The sequence below is a fragment of the Hirundo rustica genome, chromosome 7 (assembly GCF_015227805.2).
Source record: "Hirundo rustica isolate bHirRus1 chromosome 7, bHirRus1.pri.v3, whole genome shotgun sequence".
Lineage (NCBI taxonomy): Eukaryota > Metazoa > Chordata > Aves > Passeriformes > Hirundinidae > Hirundo > Hirundo rustica.
The window spans coordinates 11803554-11822602 of record NC_053456.1 but is presented as its reverse complement, the minus strand read 5'-3'; the positions used below and the strand labels follow the sequence as shown (position 1 = coordinate 11822602).

The 19049-nt window shown below is 43.6% G+C and overlaps 1 protein-coding gene across 4 annotated transcripts in view; it reads left to right on the top strand.

Annotated features, from left to right (window-relative positions):
• The first annotated feature begins 14710 nt into the window (after positions 1-14710).
• GLI2 (GLI family zinc finger 2) overlaps positions 14711-19049 on the top strand; it is a 188922-nt gene continuing 184583 nt past the window's right edge. The window contains exons 1-2 of one of the 4 annotated variants that reach the window (XM_040070008.2): positions 15056-15172; positions 15618-15820. The gene's annotated coding sequence lies outside the window, so the exon portion shown is untranslated. Of the gene's footprint in view, positions 14799-15055; positions 15173-15617; positions 15821-19049 lie in introns of those variants that run through there. The other 3 variants (XM_058421370.1, XM_040070007.2, XM_040070010.2) reach the window with 3 other exon arrangements.

Sequence of the window (19049 nt, the reverse complement as noted above, 5' to 3'; positions counted from 1 at the left end):
ACAGTATCTGCTCCATGTCTGGAGCTGAGCTCTCTGCCAGTCTGCAGTGGTTTCATTTGACACACAGACCATGGGCACTTCAGTCCTTTAAAAGGTGTGGGTGAGACCAAGCTGAGGCTTTCTCAGCTACTGAGTAAGCCAAGAGTTCATTTCAAGAGGGGGTCACTTGAGACTTGAATGGTGAGACAGGGTGAAGGGAAGTTCATGTTGCTACACTAGGTGTGACTGCAACGTCACAGTGAGAACAAGGTGTTTGTTTTCCCTGACTTGCCAACTGCTAGCTGTACAGGGAAGGAGGAAAAGACCAAGATGAGTTACTCTTTGAAAGCAGCATTTCTTACTACTTCCTCTGAAGTGTCTGTTCCAGTGTGGGAGACAGGCTAGGTCACTGGTTTCAGAGAGGAAAGTACTTGGAGTCTTGGCACTGTGCAAATATCAGTTTTCCAAAAAGGTTTAAATGGTCTTCTGCTTTATAATAATTTTTGTGCATAATTGACTGAACTGCTTTGTTCAAAACTTGGCTCCTGCCTAGACCTCAGTGAGGAGGAAAAGTAATTGCCTGAGTTTAAATAGTCCCCTGTTTATAATCCAAACACTGCAGCATGGAACCATTGCATGAGAACTGGGAAGTAAACCTGACTACAAGCCAGCTCCTCACAAATGTGAAACAAATGTCAGCCTTTCATTATCCAAGACAAAATGTAAAGCAAACAGCTTCCGAGGTAATTCACTTTTTAACCTATCTGATTTCGAAGGATAGAGGTTTTCCTTGCAATGCAGAGGAGAATATCTACTGTAAATACTTTATAAGGTGAAATCACAGAATGGTTTGGGATGGAAAGGACCTCAAAGATCATCTAGTTTCAAGCCCCATGCCTTGGACAGGGACACCTTCCACTAGACCAGTTTGCTTAGTGCCCCATCCAGGCTGGCCTTGAACACTTCCACAGATGGGGCATCCACCACGTCTCTGGGTAACTTGTGCTAGTGTCTCATGACACTCAGAGTGAAGAATTTCTTCAATCCAAATTAAACCTGCCCTTTTTCAGTTTAATGCCATTGCCCCGTGTCCTACCACTCCATGACCTTGTAAAAAAATCTCTCTTCAGCTTTCTTGTAGGCCTCCTTCAGTCACTGGAAGGCTGGTATAATGGGTCCTCAGCAAATGTATTTTATATCCAGTATACAGTTATCGCCGGGACTCATGAAAGGTTAAACAGTTCCTTTAATATCTACCACAAGATGGCAGAGTTGGACTTAGAACAATTACATTTTTGTGTAAACGAGTAACTCTGAAACTTCAGGTTAAAAAAAAGTCTTTGTGTCCTGTAGAAAAACAAACAAACAAGAGCCAATTATTAAAGAAACATCTTCCCATGGCACGGAATTGCACATCTGTATAAAACCAGTTGTAGCAAACAATCTGATCAGAACTGACTAGACCTCAAGTCAGACAATGAAACGTGGGCTCCTGCCTGAATACCCTGGCCACAGTGGAGGGAATTACCTGGATGGTGGCATGTAAAAGAGCTGAGGAGTGATTTGGGGGTACCTCCTTGTTTTCCAGGGTCAGGCAAAAGCCAGCCAGCAGCAACAGAAAGTTAACCCCAAGGATGCCAGAAATGCACCTGATGCAAACAGTCAGTGTTACCATTAAACTTCCACATACACATTTACCCTAAGCAAGAAGTTGCTCGCTTCTTGAGAAGTGCTGACCCTTACAGATTGTCTCTCCTAAGCAGCTCCCTCCAAAAATAGTTATCCTACAGCTTCAGCAGTCCCTAAAAAAATATCAGATGTCCTGTGCTTCAAAATCAGATCAGGGTATCCTGAGAATGAGATTTCCTGTGCTTCAAAAGGGTGGTATGATCCCCAGGATACTAATCACCAACAGAATGATACAGGATCCCATGGGGAAATTTGGCTCTGTACATACATCTTAGGACTGCCCTGAATCCATGTGCAGTCTCCCTTAGCTGTGTGAAATTTTGTGGGTGGGTAGCTAGAGGGTGGCTTGGGCTGTGCTCAGTTATCACATCGATGGGATCCTACACGGTGACTTTTAACCAAGTTCTGTCTGGTTCTGATGCACTTACACAAGAACACACACACACACAAGTAATGTTATGAGCATCATTTATGGAATAAACATGTTATATATTCATGTTATACATTTATGCCCAGATTCACTGTCTTTGGGAGGTTAAAATGCCAACTGAGGGTTGCTTTTCCGTGGAGAGCCTTGTCTGTGCAGCTCCCACTTTTCTAAAACAGGTCGTTCCACTCTTGCCAGGCTTCACAAAGGTTTTTTAACCATCTCGGTGCCTGGCTGAGGTGTGAATTTCACTTTCCCACTAGGTGGCAGATTGTCGTGGTTGAAATCCTCGTTCTGGTCCTTTAACTGAGCATCGTCTCCTTGCCAGCTTTGTAGCTGATCTGTTTCATGTACGAATGCATTGGAATCGGAATAGATATGGTGATGTGCTCTTCACCAATCTGTTTAGAATTCAACAAGTTCGTTTACTTATTGATGGATCTCACCTGAGCTCAGTCTGACATTGCAGTGCCTACACAGCAGGACACATGGTTCCTGAGAAATGGTGGGCATACATCAGATGCACTTTGCATCTCCACGGGACCTACACAGCTCCTCCGGGGCTCTGCAGGAAGGAGTGTGTTGGCCAAACCACTCTCCTACAGATCTAGGATGTGTGTTGTGGCTTTTTGGCATTTCCAGGCACAGGGCATCTGAAAAAGCCCAGCACTATGACACAAAACATTTTTTTTTCCTGTGAATGCTAAAAGAATTGAACATACTTTCTAAGAGCTGGTAGCTCTCTTGTTCCATATTCCAGAGTTTTGCAATGCCCTTTTCACTTGCAAGTGATGAGCTCCTTTCGTTTGGGCAGGCCCAGGACTTCAAAAAGTCCCAGCAATAAAATGTGCCATCCTGTCCTTGCATGAGGCTCTCCAGGTTCCAGTTCTGGCTTCAAAATTGAAAGCAAACTCTTCTATAACTACCAGATTTTTCTTGTTTCACTCAAACCCATAAATTGTTACAGACCCCTGGAAAGATAACCTTGACTCACAGGACACTTCATCTAGGTGCAGATTTTCTCCCCTGGAATTTGTTATTTATAATCTTAAGAAATTCCACTGGAGCTTGTGCCAGTGTCATTCACTGGGTTTAATGGATATTTTCCTGCTTTACTTTGGTACAACATTGATGATAGTTGGTCCTGGTGACTTCTCCCTTACCCATGACTAAGTTTGCTGTAGGGCTCTCCTGGCTCTGCAGTCTGTGCTGAGGAGGTAGTTGAGCAGTTTAAGGATCAAGGTCTCTCCAGCTAAAACTGCGGCACAGATTTTCCCAACAGTGTTGGGGATTTAAGGTCCATTAACCACAAAGCAGGCACTGGCACCTGAAATTTCACTTCTGAAGGAACATGTGTGAGCTTTGCATACAAAGGCAAATAACAAATTACACTTCTGGATGTGTTAACTTTGTCATGTGCTGTTGCTTCAGCAGTGGGGGCCTTTTAACAGTCCCAGAGAGGTGTCATGTACTCACACCTATCTGTATCTGTTTTCCTAACTCTAGTGCAAGTCTTTCAAACTTTCATTTGAGAGGATCAATGCTTCCTAATAGGTTTTCAAGGGCATGGAGCAATCTCTCACTTTCCTGCAACCTAGGTAAGGACCTTGGCAACTCACAGAGTTGCCTGGAGCCTGTTACAGCTGGACTGACCTGTTGTACTGTATGTATCAGGCATATAAAAGTCACCCGGTCTCTTTTTTAGAGGGGGAATGATGCCCTAAACTGGTTATGTCCTGGAAGGTGCTGATCTCACTTCTTCACATGTCTAATTTGATTTATTGCTGTTGTGGTGGATTAGCATTGACTGGACACAATAATCAGGACACTTCTGGTACCCCATGCTGCTGGGAGCTTCCTTGCCCTTGTTACATGGTAATCTTTTCCATGCATTTTGCAGATGTCAGGTTGCCAAAGCAGTTCCTGGGGTTTGTTTGTTCTTTCCCTGCCCCTGAATCCTACTAGTTTTTCAATTTAAAAGGTGGATTTGCAGATCCATCTCTGGGGGAGGGTTTGGCTCTTCAGAGAGTTGTACAAGTCCAGCAACTACAGCCGTGTGGAAATACTTCATTTCCCCCAGATGTAGCCCTTCCTTCGGGCTCCCAGCCTGCTTCAAGCCGATTCCCATTTGTGTCCCTCTGCAATTTGCTGCAAGTCTTTTGTTGCCAAGTATTTTTTGACTGCATACAAACAGAAGGTCCCTAGAAACCACCTGAATTGATCTAATGGAAATCTGAAGACTGTGGCAAAGAAAAGCCTGGTTATATGGCAGTGACAGGTTTTCTGTGCATAAAAAGCTTGTGACTAGAAGTCCAATACTTTCTACACTGCAGAAGTGGAAGCTTTATATCATTTCCAGCTCACTAATAGTGTTGCCAACTCTCATGATTTTATCATGAGTCTCATGATATTCTTCTTAAAAGCTTAGTTTCTGAAGTCAGGCAATTACATGAGAATCTTTCTCTCTCTTTTTTTTTTTAACATTCTTTTCTTAGCAGCAAGTTTCTAGCCATGATACTTCAAAGGGGGTGGGGGGGAAAGGAGGAAATAAGAAAAGAAAAAAACAAAACAGAGAAAGCTTTATAAAAGATGAGCAAGGTTTGTCCTGAAGACTCAAAACCACCAAGAATGCAAACCAAAAGAGGTACATAGATATTACTGTTTGCTTGTTTCTTTTTAATCTTGTGGGCTTTTTTAAAGCCAGTCTTACATTCAACTTATGATTTTTGAATGCCTGGGATTGGCAACACTATTTTGACAGACCTAATGCCTATGTGTAGCACTGGAAGTCCTGTTATGGTATTTATTTTTAGAAAAGCTATTTTGGCTCATTTGGCACATTCTTTATAGCTTCATCTACCTTGTGTAGTTAGACTCATGGGGCCAGATCCTTTGCTGGAGTAAATTAGAGCAAGACCCATGATTTAAACCATCTGGAGATCTAGCTCATGGTGCAGTCATCTGGCTTTACTGGCAAAGGGATACAAAGTATAGTCCCAATAATATTTTTTAAAACTCCATAAACTGTGCCTAAAATAGTCTTCCGTCACTCTGGAGCAGATGTGGTATATACAGAGAACACAGGCTGGAAAGCTCAGAGGATTTTCTTGCTGCTTGTGTGAGTGCACCCCCATGGCTCCCTCCATCAGACCTGCCTGTCGTGGGTTTGGTACTCTCCCCGTGCACTGCACCCCAACTGAGCAGCTGCTTAAGCATGTCTGCACTGGGTGCTGTAAAACCTTCTTCACAAATGTGATTTCCATACAGGGAGATACCTACTGTGCTTCCTTCTCTTCATAACCTTTCACCCATTGCAGTGGAACCATGTAGCTTAGCATGAATGACGGACCCCTCAGAGAGTAGCTCACATGGAAATTACCACAGAGGAGCTGCAGGAAGTGGTCTTGGTGACTCAGCTGATGGCAATCCTCCTGCTGGGTCAGCGTTGAGACCATGCCCAGCATGATGTGAGAAAGCAATGTATGCTTGGACATCCTTCAGATAAAGTGCAAGGCGGGGTCTCTGACCATTTATTTACAAAAGATCTCACCAACCATTTTGTAGGAACAAAAAATGGCATACCCTTTCAGGAGACTTAAGTAGTCAAATGCAATAGCTAATTCAAGTATAGGAAAATGGACTTAAAACAAAGATTTGCAACTCGCTTCCAGCTCTTTTTCTAGATGTTCTATAGCAAAAGTCCACAGAGCACCGTGCAGACCTCCTGAATGTCACTAAACCCTTTCCCTTTGCTGGCAGCAAGGCTGAGCTCCCCTTGCTGAGCTGTTACCAGCATTGACTGGAGTTGTTTAAAGCTGCTCTTCTACTTCAGTTTCTGTGACTGTGTTGTTGGCACTGCACTAGAAGCGTGTGACCCCTCTTGTTCTATTCAGTGATTCCAGCGATGATCACTAAGAAAATGAAACATCGATGCTCAGAGCCTCTGCTGTACCTCCTGCTCCCCGTCCCCAGTTGCTTTGTGGAAGCTGACTGCTTCGCAGCGCACAGGAGCTCATGTCAGAGCTGGTGGGAAGGAGGCCACAGTCCAGCAGCTCGGCTGCAAACTGCATCCCTGAACCGCGCTTGTGGCTGGAGCTCTTTGCTCCCAGCAAAGCTCCGTATCCAGGATGGCCCATTGCCTCGGGGGCTGTACCCATGCAAGGCCCAGGGCTCGCTGTGGTCTTCTGAACCGCTGGGTTTGTTTATTGTGGCCTTTCTCGCGGTTCTGCTTGCGTCACTCCTTGATGGAGTTATTCTCCTAAAATACAGTTTGAGCTTTCCACCTTTGGACTACGGGGTGTGCACTGTCTCAGGTTACATGAGCTCTGGCTTTCTGTGTTCGCTTTGCACTTTTCTCTGGACACATCCAGAACCTGATTAAATAACTTTGTCCTGAGCAGTTAACTCTTTTAAAAAGGGCATTGGCTAGAGAGCATTTGGAAAGGAACTGAGGTGGGCTGTGCCTAACACCCCTGGGAGAGTGAGGGACCTAACCCAGGCTGGTGGAAAGTGCTCTGCTGTAATACTTTGTAGATGCACCCTCTTTTTGTCACGGTCTTCCAAAGTGTTGCACAGTTCAGATGGCAGCTGTGATGTTCTGTGAAAGTTAAGGAAAAGGCTGGGCAAGGACAATCCTTCAGGGTGTACCTGATTGCTTTTACCATGATTTATTCTTCTGTGGTCAGAAGGGGAAAATATAATTTAGGTGTAAGAAAATGTTGACTGGGTTAAGTGTGTTCAGAACGCTGTGGTTTTCAGACAGTTTGGGGGGAGTGTGTTGAGAGAAGTCTCAGGATCTAATAAACTGTTGGGCTGCATCAGAATCCCGTGAGTTACCAGCCCACTTTTGGGGGATCCTACTGTGGCTTAGGGGAGCTGCAACCAAATGACAGAAGTTTTATGACTGGTTTTAACAGTATTCTCTCTGAAGTTTGGAATATATTCATAAATTAGGACTAGTGGGCTGTATTCAGGGTTTGTCAGCTTCTTTAGAGGGTCTTTGAAGGGAGGACTGTTGTTCTTCGCACTGATTAGAATCTGCATGGTCAGTGTGGACGTGTTCGTGCCATGAGCTCCTGGCTGGGGGAAGCTCTGCTCTTCTTGGGGCTGCCTGGGTGAGTCATCCTCACCAAGTTACATTTAACATATGGGTTATGTCAGATCAGCTCTGCCAGCTGGAATTGAGAAATTTGCAGCCATACCAGCAGATTAATTGTCCTATTTAGAGGTCATATTATCAAAGGAAATGGATTTAAAGAACCAGATTTACCCCACATTTTTGTATCAACATAATACAATGGGGTTTTTTTCCCACCATGTTTTGTGCCAAATAATTATTTGATTGCTGATCCTGAGGAAATCAAAGATTTATAAACTACATATTAGTAGCATAACCTTTCTTCTTGTGTATAAAATTGCTCCTAGTATATTTTCTAGGATTTGTTCACTCCAAATTTTGGAAGTCTTTTGGAATGGAATTTATTTTGCCTTGACTTGTTTATCAGTATAAATACTGTCATTTTCATTCCATTTTGGAAAACTTTATTTGAATCCATGCATCAGAAACAGTGGATTCAAATGAATGGATGGTTAGGAGGTGGTAGAAATTAATTCCAGACTTTTGGTGAAAGTTTATACGGTCCTTGCTAGCCACCTTCTGCTGATGCCATTGTTCTGTAATTATTTTAACAGATCTAAACTGTCTTGGATAATTAAATTGCTACTGCATTTAAGAGAAAGACATTAACACTGTTGTGTGATTGCAGTGTATAGAAGTTGCATGTTTAGCCTGCATATGGTTGTGCGACCTGGAGCATCTATCACATTCCACTGAGGACTTGGTCCCATCTGCTTAGCCCAGGAGACATGCACAGATCACCTCCTGTGTGTAAAACCAGCGGGATCTAGGCTATTTTGGAAATGTTTGGGATGTTTCCAGAAGAAAGAAATCATATTAGTATTATAGAGCTCCCTTTGTGTGCATATTATCCTAAAAACCAGTAAAAGAGAGAGGGGTGCTTTAATTCTGTGGACAAGCTTGATGCCGTGTGCGTTTCAATGGAAATAACTTTTGTCTCTGTGGATGTGTAACTTTATAGCATCAGTCCCCTAAGTGTATGTAAAATGTATTCTGCCAGTAAACCACTCCTTGTGTAGTCAATATGCATATTTATTGGTAAAACATATGCACCCTGTCATCTGTCCAACGTTTTACGTGTTACCCGATTTCAAATGGATAGAATAAAACAACTGCATTAGGCTGCAGTACATTGGTAAAAAATATTTATTCTCATCACAGGAAGCTCACGAGTGACTGTGGTTCCTAACACCAACCCAATTAAATAGGGTATAGAATCTGGCCACGGTGGCAGTTTGGGTTGTGTTCCCTCCATGCAGAGCACAAAGTAACACATTAAGTTCAGCAGCGAATTCAGAGAAAAGGGGCATCCAAGCATTAATCATTCATTGCAATGCTTCGTGAAAGAAATCGCAGTGAAAACAAAAGCAGGAAACTCAACTATTCTGAGAGGCACTTTGAGATAGCACTAGTTTCAGCTGCCAGGTATTTGCACTATCAATCAAAATATATTTATTTATCGGTTGAATCACATATTAAAACTTCCAGCTATGCAGAGTAAGAGGCAGAAGAGAAATATTGAATGTATACATAGAAAAATATTGAAGCCTACGCTTTCTAGAAATAATACATAAATGTCATTTACTGACAGAAAAACAGATTGTTGTAAAAGGAACTCCAGCAATGACCTGACATCAGAATCACAATTTCCTGTGTCACAGGTTAGTGAGAAATTGCTTCTTTACAGCCTAACAATTCAAGGAATAATGACCTAACATTGTTCCATTGTGAATTGAGGCCAAGATATATATTTTTGCAAGTAGCAACAAATAAGAACAAACCTCTCAAAGAACTAGAATACATAAATCCCAAAGCACACCAGAGAATTCACGAGTTTTGACATAAGCAATCTATAAACAATATAACCAATTTGAAATATATTAGGTATGATTGCAAATGTTCCCTGTCTCTTCAGCAAAACTGGGCTGGACCTCTGTGGGCAGTACATAGGAGGGCTATCATTTAGGGATTTGGGGTACTTCTGATTCCAGATGTTTGTGCCACTGATTTATTCAACAAATGAAATGGAAATTCACATTGGCTTGATAGAGTTTTCAGACACCTCCTGCTGTTCAGCCAGCAGTTTCATATATCTGTGTCCAGATATATGAAATGTGTCCATTCTCTGCTCATCACTGTAAGATATTAGTCAAGATTTACAGTAAAGGGTGGATATTTTGGATGCTTCACTTGAGATAACTCACAGACAACTCATTTCTGAAGAAGGCAGGCTACCCCTGAAAATCTGAGTAATGAAAAATTGGAGCCCCTTTCCAGAACTCTTAGTATTTATACAACTTTGGCTGTTGTTCTGCCTGGAGGTGTTATCTGGAGAAAGGGGCCCTTACTACACAAGAACTCTGAGATGTCAGGGATGTGGTCATATTCTTATTTCTAATCCTTTTATTCCTTTACAGCTTCCTAAAACTAGGACTAGCACAAGAGTTCATGCTTTTGCTGAAATGCCATCCAGAATGGTGGATTTGTAATTCCTCTAAAAAACTTTTTTAAAGTGGTTTACAAAAGTAAATGAGATAATTTCGAATGCTTTATATACCCTTAAAGTCAGGGCAGAATAAAGCAGACTGAGCTCTGGCAAACGATTTCTTTGTGAGACAGCATTATCTAGTAGCCTGAATTTGGGTCTATGAATTGGGATTTCCTTTCCAGCTGTATCAGGGATTCTTTATCTGGCCTTGGATTAGATAAGCATTGGAGATCCTAATTAATGGTTATGCAGCTATGAAGTTTAAATGGATTAAGTTTTTTGGCTGGGGGAAAGCACAAACTTTTATTACAGACACTGGCCACAGTAGATAATGCTTCAGCAGTCCAACATCAGGGCAGATCAGTGCAAATCATTCATCAGTATCTATACACTGTGCATATGCAATATGGTATAATGTGTACAGCACCAGGTTATACATTTTGTACTGACAAGGATTTCTATTTTCCTGCAAAACCTAACAAAATTTCTCTTCCTGGAGTAGAATGAAAAGTCTTCTTGTTAGTTTTCCCTCATGAAATATAAATATAGCTTCCAACAAATCTCATTGACTTTATATCGATGCCCGAGTTTTGCTTTCTGCTCATCGCCAAACCCAGTTGTCTGCAGTTCTTCACACAATGCCATTTACAGGTATCTCAGTTACTATGCTGTGCATTCCTGTGCCTGCTCTCTTCCCCTCCTCCCTACAAGGAGACAACAGATTTCGAGTGACCCAACCAACCTCGGGCAGGAGCATCGTTATCTGGGCTGCTGTGCTGCCCTGCTCGCTCCTCAACCCCCCAGGCAGGCAGAGCCCTGTAGCCCATCTCCTGGCTGCCAGAGGGGGCTGCATTTAGAGGGACAGCGAGAAGGGGAATAAAGAATGAGAAACTGCAAAGGATTATGAGACAAGCCCACCCCTCGGAAGCTGCACATTTTGTTTTCACATCTCGGCCAAAGCGCACTGCGTCCGCAGGGTCACTTGTTTGCCTTTCCTCGCATAAGCACAACGCACCGCTGCTTTTCTACAACTGGAAACGCTGTGAGAGGCATAACTTATCCCTGAGCTTTTCATGTCAAACTTTCTGTAGTTTGAGCTCGGAGCTGCCTGTCCTTGAGCAAACTGTGTCAGACCTGGGTGAGAAGGGACCTCTCACCACGTGACAATAGGCTGGGTCTGGCAGGAGCAGCCACAAGTGCAGCACTTATTGACAGCCACGCAGACATGGTGGGCTCTGTGCACTGTGAAGAAGCCTCTGTCCTTCTGCTAAGGCAGGTAAGGATGGTATGTGTATCCCTAGCCCATTGTGAGTGCCTATTCAAATGGTTTGCTTATCATTTTACAAGCAGAAATTTCCTTGTATATATGTGAATAAGGTCTAGTTTTAGCAAGGCATTTCAGTTTGAAGTTGTATAAAGTCTTGCATGCTCTCTGAAATGACAGGCAGGCTTCCAGGCCAGTTTTGCTGTGAATCAAAGTACCACCTTCTTTGCATATATAGCATAGAAGTATCGTTTTGTAATCACAGAAAACCCTTAGAAGAGTTTATGGTATTAGTTCAATATTCATGATCCAATATAGATTAAACCTGGCAAAAATGGATCCTTCCAATGCAGCAAAAAAATCTCCCAATCCTCCCCCCAAAACCAAACAAAATCAAACACAAAAAAAACCCAAACAAAACCAAAGCAGCAACTATCAGGAAATTAGCATTGAAGTTATAATTTGAATATACTTTGGAGAGAGGAAAAAAATAAAATAAGGCTTAATCAAAATGTAGAATGAAGGAGGAAGATGGCACCTGCCTTAACACTGAAGCTTTAAACAAGAGACAACACATACATGGAGGCAGATAGGAATCAGAGCTGCATATCATCCCCATGAGTATTGACTCATTGTCTACCCACAGTTACGATTTCCCCCAGGTAACAGGGCAACTTTCAGAAAAGGAAGGAATTTACTGTGCCAAAAAAATCTTTCCCATTTTCTTAATAAAATTCTGAGCCAGCATTGCACATGACATTGTTAATTCATTAAATATCATTGTGATTAATTACATTCAATAGATACGAGGTGCATTCAGGTTCAGTGCAACTTCATTGACCCCAGAGCTGGTACAGCTGTTTAAATCAGGGCAGAACTGGTCATGTACTACTTCCCACTTGGACTTAAACCAGACATCACAAAGATATGAGTTGCATGAAACATGGTTTTAGGCTTCTATCTCCTAGTGATCATCCCACATGTAATTATTTTCTACATTCTAAAAGAGAACCATATTTAAATATGATTTTTTTTTTTTCCTGGTAGCTTCTAGATGAGAGTATTCTTTGGAATACTCAAATAGGCCTTTTAATTTATCATAAGGATTTATGAAGATTTATAGAAATAAATTCTATAGACACGAACAGAACAGAATGGAGCATTTGAAACTGTTGGGTTTTCAACAATTTTCCTTTAAGATGTACTTTATTAGAGAATTACACTTCTTTTTCAGACCTATATCAAACATTTTAACAGCCACATTTGTGCTTTTTGAGGCTAGTTTGACTTCCAGATTCCTTCCCTTGACCTAACAGAAATGGGACAGATCCCAGATTAGCAATCCTGGACCTGGTGGTATGTCAATCTTTTATCATTGTGCGAGGGTTCTTTTTTAAATTGTGATTAAAAGCCCCTCTTTCCTTAGTCCTGAACATTTTGGAATGTATCTTCTCTATCCACATGATCGTGCTACAGGAAGATACAGTAAGTGCACGTTGTCATATATCTTTACATCCCTACTTGGTTTCATCCCTATCAAGTTGTACAAGAGCAGAAGGGAAGACCAGAGGGAAGGTTTGCACTTTGACCCGTTGTTCATATTTTGGTTCTTTTATGTGTGCCAAATGTCAGTCATCCTGTCGTCTATTTAATCTCGGACACCTATGGAAGATTAAGAGAGGGCAGTTCAATGAGCAGAGCAGGAGAGGCAAGGATAGATGAGCTACAGCAGGCAGATAATGTAAAAGCCGACTCAAAGTTCTCAAAAAACTCCAGCCGTCGCCAGCCGTCATCCTTCAGACAAAAAGGAGGAGTTTCCATTCAGGCTTAAAAATCTCCATCTTCTAAAGGATTGACAGGTGAGAATTCTAGAAGGGAAAACTGTCCTTCTTTACATAACTCTGAATTAATTTTTTAATGCTTCCTTCTTTTGATTTTAAATATGTATTTGGGCAACAGTCTGGATGAACGCTTGTTTATAACTGTGCAGCAAGAATTTAGAACATATCTAGTGTTAATGTTTTGCCAGCTTGTCGTTTTGATCCATCCAAAACCCCATAATTCTAACCTATCTCCCAAGCTGCCGAGTCTTCTTTCCCAAGTAAAGTAACCTGGGAATAAAAGTGAGCTTTGTTTTTTGGAGATCAAAGACTTTTTTTGATCCTTCTTTTGGTAACCAAAGCCCCCTCTCCCTTGCTTGGTGCTCATCAGTAGTAGGTGCAATGAAACTCCTCTCAGCACAAGTCCACTTGGAGGGGGTAAGGTTGTGCTGCTGTGCCAGCTTGTGTGCCATGGAGAGAGGAGGGAATTTCTTTGGATAAAACAGTGAGTGCATATTAATGACTTTGACAAAAAAAAAAAAAAAAAGTTTTAATATTAGTGGTTAGCAAAATAACTGGCCTCACAGTCCCTCCTGGGCTATCTGAATGGAATAAATGGGATTTTGGGAATGCATGGTGAGCCAGCTGTCACCCTCAGATACCAGCCTTCTAATGGCATCCAAAAAAGAAGGAAAAAATATTTAAAAATTAAAAAAAAAAAAAAAAGCATGTGTGCAAAATTTCAGACAGAAGGCACCCAAATTGGTAGCTGGTTTTTAGGAATAAAATTGTAGTATGGAGCAGTCCAGCCAGGTTGCTTTGCACAGGCTAGAAGAGGAAGGTTTCTGAGTGGTTTGTGCTCATTTTCCACTTGCCCGGACGTGGGCTGCGTGTCGGGCAAATCCGCTGGCAAATGTTAACACTGCCCAAGGGACAGAAAGTGAAGCTGGGGGCTGATGTGGCATGCGGTTGCCATGGTACTGGCCATAATCCTGCCGGAGTCAGATACCCTGATGATACGGCGAGTCTGAGCTTGCTCTGGGGTACAGCGCAGTGACCCTTCCCAACAGCATCTGGTTGTGTTTTAAACTTTTGATAAATTCCATAGCCAAAGAAATCAAAACAAATCAAATAACAAGCCCAGCCTGGCCAAAGTCCAAGTTTCTAATTTGTGCTGCGTTTCTCATTTGTACTGCTGTTTAATGCAGTTCGGAGCAAAAGCTAAGATACTCGGGGTGGGAGCGAGGCACTTTTTGGAGGTTCTGTAGCCTCAGTCCCAAAACACGAGGACGAAACTAGACAATCGCGCTTCGGTGAGGCTGCTTATCGCGATTAGGGCACAGTCTAGCGAGTGCGTTTCTCCCCGCAGATGTTCCCGGCGGGGTGAAGCCGCCCGTGTGCGAGGATGTTCCGCGGAGCTCTGCTGCCTCCAACCCTGCTGGGGCGGGGGCTTGAAAAAGTCGCGCAAACTCGCGGGGGAAAAAAGCACCCACCAAAGTTGGAGGGAAACCACCCCCAGCTCCATCCCCGCCTCTTCGCCAGCGAATCTGCACAGGCCGAACTTGTGCCGCTCCGGGAGGAGGGGGGCGGCTTTCCCCGAGGAAGGGGGGGGTGTGGGTTCGCTGCAGATGCGCTCCAGCTGAGCGGGGTGTGCGGGGGCTCCCGGCGCTCCCGAGCGGCGCCACGGGGCCGGGCTGGAGGAGCGGATCCCACCGAGCCCCGCACCCAAAATGGTGCGCTTCGCCGAGGCGAGGGGGCGAGCCGCGATGAAAGGGGGCTTGGGGGGAGGAGAGAGAAGATCCGGAGCGGTGCGCTGCTCCCGCGCCGAAAGGGTGGGAAGGTTTAGATTTCCCTTTTTTTTTTTTTTTTTTTTCTTAAAGGGCGGGTAGAAGAGAAAACAGACCCTAGAGCCAGTTTTCCTCCTGTGTCAGGGCTTGAAAGCGCTCCAGCGTCTTCCTGCAGGCTGCTCAACTTCATCCATCGTGTGTATGCATGTGCGTGTGTATCTATTATATACATAAAGTACGTGTGCGCGCCGCGTCCCGCCGGCGGCCCGGGCGGATGGCAGCAGGAGCCCCGCACCTCTGCACGCCGCCCCCGGCCCCGCACAGCCCTCCCTCCCTCCCTCCCTCCCCGCCCGCCTCCGCGGAGCTGCTCCGCGGCCGCAGCCGGGAGAACAGCGCTCCGCCGCCGCGATCCGCGGCAGCTTTTGGCGAGGAGCGGAGCGGGGGAGAGGCACAAAAGGGAAGGACGGAGGGAAAGTCCCTCCCACGCCCCCCTCCCCCAAGTTTATGATGGGGGTCCGGAGGAGCTGCGCTGCTCCGCGGCAACCGCTCGTCTGCTGAAAACTTGCTGCTCCGCTTTTTGGGTAAAGTTGATGCTTATTGTGTCTTTTCAATGTGCTTTTTATTCCTTTTTTTTTTTTTTTTTTTTTTTTTTTTTTTCCCCCTCCTCTTCTCCCGCTTTGGTCGGAGCTGCCCTGCGCCGGTGGGGGCTGTGTGTGAGGGAGGGTACAAATTTGGTGAGGGTCCCGCCTCAGCGGGTGTCCGAGTGGGACCCGTCCCGTGTGTACCCCCGCCTCGCAGGTGAGCGGGGAGGACGGGGCCGCGCGTGTGTCCGGTGTGTCCCCCCCCTTTCCCCGTCCCGACCCCTCCGGGACCGTGTCTCCATGGCCATTGTTTTTCGCGGGGGCTGCGGTGACAGTCCCAGCCCCGGGCTTCTGCCGGGACCGCCTTGCTCTGGGTCCCGGAGGACGGCAGGGTTCCCCAAAGCCAGCATCGAGTTTGTCTTTTTTTTTTTTTTTTTTCCCCCAGAAGAAAAATGAAGTTGCCCCCTCGCCTCCTTGTCATCCCCCCATCCGGGAGGGGCAATCTTTCGACAAGTATATTTGCTGAGGAATTTAAAAAATTCCCTGCTGCAACTTGATCCCTGTGTGATGAGGAGCGGCTTGGAGAGACCCGGACTCCAATCCTATTAAGGACTTAGAGAGTTGAGAGTTTTTTTTCCCCCGGACTCGGTAGCTTTAAAACAATCAGGGAGGAGGGGAGGGAGATGGGCTCATCTAGATGCCTTTTCGGCCGCAAGTGATTGCCATCATTTCCTGGGAAACCTGACTTTTCCAGCGCGGGGGCTTGGGGTGATTTATCGGTGGTCTTGCTGTCGGCTTTTCCGAGGTTTACGGGCTTATTTATTTATTTATTCATTTAGCTAACCCGCAGCCAGGGCTTCCAAACTTGCCGGGCCGGGGCCGCGGCTGATCCGCGGTGCGATGCGCGCAGAGCGGTGACCCCTCCGCGGGGCCGGGTCCGTGGCTCGGGTGGCCGAATGTCCAGGTGTGGGGGGTCACCGCCGGCCGGGCCAGCGAAACTTGTGTCTTCCTCTAGCTGCCCTCGCGTTTCGTACCGCCCCAGGTGCTGGAAAACTTCGTGCCTGCAGAAATTAGCATTTTATTGGCGTATCGTGTTTGTATTTTTACGGCCACAGATAAAGGCGCTAGTTGTAAAAGCTTGTCCACCCCCTACCAATCCTCTCCTTTTTTTCCCCTTTTTTTCTTTTTCTTTTTTTTTTTTTTTTTTTTTTTCAACTGAGGGATGTGCAAGAATTTGAAAGTGAGCGTTACTAGCATGTGCATAAAATGGCATTTAAACAAGTATTGTATTGGCATGTGCTGTGGAGTTGGTGCCAAAAAAGTTAAGTAAATAAGCCATGAAATTCAAAATACACACAAGTGGAATAGACTGATTTGTTATGTGACTTGCTGATTTTATCTGTTTGTTCTAGCTACCTTGCTTTAAGAAAAACTTTGGAGGTCTTTCTTTCTTTCTTTCTTTCTTTCTTTCTTTCTTTCTTTCTTTAGTTCTAAACCTAATAAAATCAACTTCATTAGAAGAGAAACTACATTCACCTGGAAAAGAGGATCTTGCTAAATAAACAATCCTTTATACTGCTGGGATGTTTGAATTGTGTGATAATTGCTGCATACAGCAACTACAGTGGGGTTCAATTGGTTTGGTTCAACTTTTCTGATGGGTGGATTTTATAATTTGAATTTTGGCTGAAACGTCAGGAAATATTGACACCTGTCAAACTTTAAATTGCAATAAAAATGTCGTATTGAATGTTATTGCAAAACTGACAACTTTTAAGAGGCAAATGAAATTCATTATGGCTTTTTCACTGTAAACAACTCTTGGAAATTTGTCATTTGATTGAAAGCATGACCTATCTGTAGCACTGAAAAGTGCCTGACTCACTGAAGATGAACTTGTTAATCTGTAGGTATGTGTATATCCAACCTCTGGTGTGTGTTTGTGAAAGTGTTGATCTTTAAAGCAAGTTGAAGTAAGATTCACTTCATCTCAAATGTTATTATTGCTTAAAGTATGTGACTGAAGTGCTCAGAAATGCAGTTGCTGTTCTTCAAAGGAAAACAGATCTCAAGGACTGTTTCCAACTTCCTTTCAATGTCTTCCTTTTTTTTTTTTTCCCTCCAGTGTGTCAAAGGAGATGTATACAGATGGACAGATATTATTTGCGTTAGGTCATTCAGTTAGAGGAAAAATTAGAGCCATAGAAGAATTTGAACTAGATGCATGTGTCAATATAAATCTAGCATAATTTCATTGAAGCTGCTCCAGGTTATACTTGGATAAAAGAGAACAGAACTTGACCTCAGACATCCAATACGCAGCAGCTTGTATTCCCAAATGTCACACTGAAGTCACATTTAGAAAAGACAGCCTTCTGGCTGCATATATATAATGAGCAGTATTTTTGTCATTGTTTTGAGTACCAGTTTGAACTTTTATGTCAAAGAACCATTTTTTGATTATGTTTTCAGTAGTCTAATGATCTTACAAGTTTATACCACAACTTCCCTTTCAGTGGCACAGTTGTATAGAAACTGAACAGGCTCTGGGACTGTGTGATCAACTGTACACAGAAAGGGTTATGTGATAATTTTCAAGTCAGACAAAAATACGGTTTTGTCTGACTTGAAAATATGTTTTGCTTGATCTTGATACTTTATTTCTATTGAGAATATTTGAATTTCTTGATACTTTATTTCTATTGAGGACATTTGAATTTCTCAGTCCTTTGGACATACCTCTTTTTTAAAAAGTAAGGATAGGGTAGAGCATATGACCTAATAGTACTTGTATTATTCGCGTTCTCTGTTTGCAAGTACGGAAGACACTTGGTTAACTGCCTGCCCCTGTTTTTGGTGGCCTACTGTAAGCCAGTTGTTTGCCCTGTAGTCTGAAAGGTACACAGATACTTCATGCTTTTGTACTCTGAGAAGTGCTCTGTTCATAGTGAAGTTTCCAGTGCAGATTAGTGGAGGCAGTGGATTCAGTAAGCAGTCACCAAAATCTGTATGTATTTGTGGAGCAAACACCTATCTATTGCCCCATCACAAAGCCTCCACTTAATAATCTGGCCAAGGATTTCAAGGCAGTGAGTTTTTTCAAAGAAGCTACTTAGGAACATTAGATGCGACTATAGCATCAAACTAATTAGTTGCCACTCCATTTCTATGAAGCTTCTAGGGCTTTATAGAAATGCAATATTTGCACTTCTCACTTGCTGCTGAGGCATTGAGGTTAAGCGGTCTCTGCTTTTTGTCCGCTTCCTTACTGATGGGAAAGATTCCAGGGCATTGTTTGAAAGCTGCACAACCCCCTTCTGTACCTGGGTAAATATTTTAAACAGTTGCACATTTGGACAACTTGCCACAAAGCATTAAGTGGTATTTAGGGTTTACTTCAGCTCTGTTGCCAGGACCCTTTTAAAGAAAACCAAAACAACAGTAGGCATTTGGGAATTAATTAATACAGCAGTAAATAAAACAACAGCAAAGAATGAATCCTCATATGAATGACAGCAAGAAGGCGCTGTGTTAGGCAAATAATAGGTGTGTGCCTGTGCATATCTACATATATGTACACACATTTGTGTGTATGCGTGGAATATGCACAATTCGTGACCTGTTGTATACAGCAGATCCCATATATATGCTGGTGTTTGCTGTAAAAGGAATGAGAATTGCATCTTGCATGGCAGTCTTGATGGTGCAGGAGGCAAAATTGCAGGTTTCCTTTTGTGAACAAGTGACTGGAATGGAAATAGTGGGTAATCAGGTCAAATTTTCTACTGACCAGTTCCAGTTGGGAGTGAATACATGTTAAATGTGTGTAGTGCAGAAGAGGCCACAGAACTCTTGTTCATTCACTCTTGGCTACTGT